We start from the raw sequence: 6,000 nt of genomic DNA, 5'->3' as shown, positions 1-6,000 counted from the left end.
TACCTTGAATTCGATGTCTAGGTGTCCCAGGTTGCCGATGACGAGGTCCACATAGTGCGCTCCGTAGTTGTCGGTGTCTACGTGTATTAATATCTTAAAATTGATGTCTAGGTGTCTCAGGTTGCTGATGACAAGGTCCAGATAGCGCACTCCGTAGTTTTCGGTGTCTAGATGTAATAATACCTCGAATTCGATGTCTACGTGTCCCAGGTTGCCGATGACAAGGTTTACATAGTGCGCTTTGTAGTTTTTGGTGTCTAGGTGTATTAATAATTTTAAATCTGAATGTAGGACACGTAGATATCGAATTCGAGGTATTAATACACGTAGACACCGAAAACTACGGAGCGCACTATGTGGACTTCGTCATCGGAAACGTGGGACACCTAGACATCGAATTCAACGTATTATTATACCTGGACACCGAAAACTATAGAGCGCACTATCTGGAACCCGACATCAGCAACCTGGAACACGTGGACATCGAATTCAAGGTATTAATACACCTGAATACCGAAAACTATGAAGCGCACTATGTGAACCTCGTCATCGGCAACCTGGGACACCTAGACATCGAATTCAAGCTTGATTCATAAGAATCGACTTAAAAATTCCCTAGCGGCAGAATCAAGAGACAGTGTCTTGCGCCAAGTACACGCGGAGCGAGACCGACCGTGACTCTTTTACGCGACGCGACGGGTTGCGAGTACCCGAGATGTTGAGATCTCAATAACGAGTGAACGGATCAAGTTCTAAGTAGGCTTGATCGATAGCTTGAGGTCCAATTAGGGGGGGGTGGTTTCTCTTATAATATCCCGCTCCGTGCCCTACGAGCGGAGATATTGCGACGCAAAGTCCAAATGTGAAATCTTTTTATTAAGATACTTCTTCTTCTATCTACTTCTAACGCCGACATCTTATATGACATTACAAAAAGGCGTGATATCCGTACAAAATTACCTTTTTCAAAAAAAAGGTAAAAAAATGCGCCAAGTACATACACGCATAGTAGTATATATGTATTATGTTGTTACCTCGAAAAAAACAAAGTGGTAGTATTATACCTCGAAATAACACCCTGTACATATTGTTTATACAATGCGTAATACTACAAAAAGGCGTGATATCTGTACAAAATTACCTTTTTTAAAAAAAAGGTAAAGAAAGGCGCCAAGTACACGCATAGTAGTGTATATGTTGTTACCTCGAAAAAAAAAACAGTGGTAGTATTATACCTTAAAAAAATCTAAGTAACAAGTGGTAGACGAAATCTTTGTATCTTGAAAAATCTCGAAAAAACCTAAACAGTAGTATCTTCACCTCAAAAAAAAAAAAACAAAGTAGTAGTATTATACCTCGAAAAAACCTAAGTAACAAGTGGTGGACGTAATCTTTGTATCTCCAAAAATCTCGAAAAAACCTAAGCAGTATTATTTTTATTTCCAAAAAATTATTACTCAAGTGATACACATCACAAAATTACGTTACCTTATCAAAAAATGAGTCGCGCTTCAAGTGATCTATTATTACAATTACAAAAAAGAAATGATATCTCTTTTTAAATTACAGCGCCAATTACAGAGAACATATATTTTTCGAGATACAAAGATTACGACTACCACTTGTTACTTAGGTTTTTTCGAGGTATAATATTACTACTGCTTTTCTTCGATTAGAATAAAAAATTGAATCATGAAGAATTACACAGAGGTAACAGTACAAAATACAAATATTTTATTAAAATATTTAAACCCAACAAGGGAATACAAGGTATTTAAATACAAAGTTTATATATGTATTTTAAAAGATTTAATCGCATCGCAAAGAATTACAGAGGTAACAGTACAAAAAATAAAAATATTTTATTAAAATACATAAATTTTTCTTGTCAAAAAACTTGGCGCTGCTAGAGAGAGAGAGAGAGAGAGAGAGAGAGACCTTTTACAAATGTAGATATTACTTATTCTATACTTAATTCTAATCGCTTTAAAAGTCTAAACTTATCCTAACTTATCCTATACTTAGTAATAAGCCGCATTATTCACCGTCACACACACACACACACACACACACACACACACACACACACACACACACACACACACACACATCGCCCACACCCACTCGCTCGCACATACACACCAGGCTGACCTAATTTTGAGGTCTAGCAGCGCCAAGTTTTTGACAAGAAAAATTTATGTATTTTAATAAAATATTTTATTTTTTGTACTGTTACCTCTGTAATTCTTTGCGATGCGATTAAATCTTTTAAAATACATATATAAACTTTGTATTTAAATACCTTGTATTCCCTTGTTGGGTTTAAATATTTTAATAAAATATTTGTATTTTGTACTGTTACCTCTGTGTAATTCTTCATGATTCAATTTTTTATTCTAATCGAAGAAAAGCAGTAGTAATATTATACCTCGAAAAAACCTAAGTAACAAGTGGTAGTCGTAATCTTTGTATCTCGAAAAATATATGTTCTCTGTAATTGGCGCTGTAATTTAAAAAGAGATATCATTTCTTTTTTGTAATTGTAATAATAGATCACTTGAAGCGCGACTCATTTTTTGATAAGGTAACGTAATTTTGTGATGTGTATCACTTGAGTAATAATTTTTTGGAAATAAAAATAATACTGCTTAGGTTTTTTCGAGATTTTTGGAGATACAAAGATTACGTCCACCACTTGTTACTTAGGTTTTTTCGAGGTATAATACTACTTTTTTTTTTTTTTTTTTTTTTTTTTTGAGGTTATGTTTACACGAGCGTTACTTCTGTTATAACTTACGATAATCTCTCTGCGTAAACGGGGTTTTGTAGTAAACTTATAATTCACTCCGGGTAAATGAGTAAATTACTACAGAAGTAACGCTATCACGTTACCTAACCTAACCCAAACGTAGTAAATTTCACAGTTTAGTCAGAAATATTTTGTACCACCACATCTGCGTTACTCTCTTGCTGAATAACATCAAATATGTAATTAAAACGCATAAGTAGTCTAAATTTGTCTGAAAATGGACTTATATTTGTAAATTTTGATGTGTATTGTCGGTGCTTTATACAGGGTATCTCTAAAGTCTGACCCAGCGCTTTGGATCTCGGAAACGGCTTTAGATATAGAAAAATGTTTTAGATAAATGTTTCAGAAAATGTGGGTTTAGACTCTTTACTGACAATAAAATGGTAGGTATATGTGTATGGTGACAATATGGATGTTATAATTTAAACTTTAAATGAAATATTGATTGCACTGACTGAATGGTTAAATATCGTTAAAAATTAATATTAAAAAGACTGTATTTATGGCTATTTTTGACCCTAAAAAAGTAAGTAAGAGAACCAATTATGATATTTACATAGAAAATGAAACAGTTACAGAAGTGCAAGGTACAAAATATCTGGGTATAATTATAGATAAGCATTTAACTTTCGAGAAGCATGCATTGTACATGGCAAAAAAGTAGGAAAGAAATAAGGTTCTTAGGACGAATAAGGAATGTTGTAAGTAATTACGTAAAAGTTTTAATATATAAAACAATAATTACACCGTGTTATGAACATGGTAGTAGTATAATGTTAAATTTCAATCATGGCTTGATGCAAATGCTACAAAAAACGCAAAACCGTGCAATGCGAATAATGCTAAATGTGAATAGGTATACGGCGATTAAGTCTATGTTGGAGGCTTTATGTTTTATGAGTGTAAAACAAAGAATATGGAATATAATGTATGTATACTAGTATATAAGATAAGGAATAATATAATATCAAAATATTTATCAAGTGAAATAAAACAATTAGTGACAGACATACATATAACACTAGAAATAATGCAAACATAGTAGTGGACACGAACACTAAAAGCACATAAGAATCTAACATATAACGGATTCCAAATGTTTAATGATATTCCAGTAGAAATACAAAATATAACGGAAATAAAAAGTTTTAAAACAAAGCTAGCAAAATACATAAAAGTGTTGTGCCCCTTTTTTGATGAGGGCACGGGGTTTTTTTGATCCGCGAAGGAGGCGGAAATAATCAGCACTTCACTTTGAATAAATGACTTTAATAAGATATACTTTCGTGTGACAATTATGTACAAGGCCCGTTCGTCGCTGTCCGACTCCAATTCCTTTCTCGTTCGTTTCTCTCGCTTCGTTTTGTTGGCTCGTTCGTCCTTTGGTATTGCTTAGTTGTCCGATCGGATGTAGGCCAATCGAGCAACTCATTGTTTTGCTTTCTCTTTGTCTTGTGGGCTCTTTCACGTCTCGTGATAATATTATTATTTTATTACATTTTTTAATTCTATTTTTTATTACTAATCGAAGCCGCAAGATTCCTCCCCCTTTGAGAGAAAGAAACTACGGTCTGTAGTTTTTGTTACAATTTCTGCTGCTTATTTTATTTTTATTTTTATCAGGGTGATTCATTCACTTTATTGTTTCCTGAGGTTACATTTTTCTTATCTTCTAATATAACATCGCTGGATCGCTCTGTATGTGCGGTCGGGCGCTCGCTTGTCTCTTGTCTCTTTTTATTACACAGATACTTATTGTGTATGTAATTCCTATTACGCTTAATATAATTATTAACGTATAACAAGGGTCGATCCTACGAAATATATGACATAGGGATTTTTTATTATGCTGCCTTGGGATTTTTCCAATTCTTTGTTTATTTCGTTTATGTCTAAACTTAATTCCATTAGTTCGTTAGGATTCCTAATTACAGGTTTTAGTCTAATTTCCTTTTTCGTTTGTTCGTTCATATTTTTATTTTTGTTTGTTAGTGTTAAATTAAAATCTGCTAAGTGCATTTGTATTTGTTTCATATTCGTTTGTCTTTTTGTTTTTATAATAATGTCGGATGTCGTTAGTTCACAATTTTCATTTATACTTATTTTTCCTGTTCGCTCTATTTCGATTTTTTGTTTCGCCTGATCATTACACTGTATAGTTAATTTTTGTGTTTTTTTTTTGGCGTTGAGAACAGCCATGTTTGTGGTTCGATTAGCGTTATCCATAAGGTTACGTTTGACAATATTTTGCGTTATTTGCAGGTATTTCACATATCCTGGCGCTTTTACATAAACTTGCACCTCGCATGGTGCGTCGGCTTTTATAAAGTATACCGGGTAGTTTTGGTTACATATGAATTTTATTCCGTTTTGTTTACAATCATTTAAATCACGCTCCTCTAATGTTATATAATTATGATTTTCTTTATCTATCCCTAAGATGTGTGTAATTCTTAAAAATGTAAAAATGTTCGCGTGGTTATAGACAGGTAATGGTGTCGTTCTTATTATTTCATACACGGGGTATGCAACCACGGGAAATTTAATTATCGTGTAAATATTCGGGTTATCGTAATACGCGTTAATTTCAACGTAACTCTGTATATCGTTCCAATTTTCTAATCGAATTTTGACTAGGAAATGAGATCCTCGCGTCAATTGTGACGTTGCCTTTTTTAATTCCGTTATTATATTTTCTATCGGTAATAAACGAGTGAGTATGATTCCTTCTCGCGAATATGTGAGGTAATCTATCGTATCTTTCACGTCTTTTATAAGATCTTCTGTAATCGTGATTATTATTAAATTAACTGTTAATTAACTGTTCGTCTATTTCTTCTCTTCTTGCGAACTTGATTATTTCCTACTGGATTCGTTTCGTGACGTTCGTCAGCAAGTGTTCGTTATAATATAGCGATTTTTTGAAGGCCTCCATGTGACCTGTTGTGGCATTTATCACCTTTAATTGATTTTTCGCGGTGTGCCTTAGAGTCTGTTGCTGACTTTGTATCAGTTCAGCTGCTCATGTATGTGTTGTGCGTCATCGGCATCCATAGTACCGAACAGCGTTTTGCTGATCGTGCCGATCGCATCTATTAATGCACGTTTGCTATCGTTTGTTTTATATATAGTTTGTAATTGCGTTAATAATTGCGTTAATTTTGTATTATCTTTCTCTATCGTATGGA

General features: G+C 33.7%; 2 long non-coding RNA genes across 2 annotated transcripts in view; one reads left to right on the top strand and one right to left on the bottom strand.

Annotated features, from left to right (window-relative positions):
• Window positions 1–1,197: 1,197 nt before the first annotated feature.
• LOC139821482 (uncharacterized) overlaps window positions 1,198–6,000 on the bottom strand; it is a 130,629-nt gene continuing 125,826 nt past the window's right edge. The window contains exon 2 of the long non-coding RNA XR_011734265.1: window positions 1,198–1,355. This is a non-coding gene — a long non-coding RNA (uncharacterized lncRNA). The remainder of the gene's footprint in view (window positions 1,356–6,000) is intronic.
• LOC139821485 (uncharacterized) overlaps window positions 2,250–6,000 on the top strand; it is a 130,437-nt gene continuing 126,686 nt past the window's right edge. The window contains exon 1 of the long non-coding RNA XR_011734268.1: window positions 2,250–2,759. This is a non-coding gene — a long non-coding RNA (uncharacterized lncRNA). The remainder of the gene's footprint in view (window positions 2,760–6,000) is intronic.

Source organism: Temnothorax longispinosus, chromosome 11, assembly GCF_030848805.1.
Source record: "Temnothorax longispinosus isolate EJ_2023e chromosome 11, Tlon_JGU_v1, whole genome shotgun sequence".
Lineage (NCBI taxonomy): Eukaryota > Metazoa > Arthropoda > Insecta > Hymenoptera > Formicidae > Temnothorax > Temnothorax longispinosus.
This window is presented reverse-complemented; position numbering and strand designations above follow the sequence as displayed.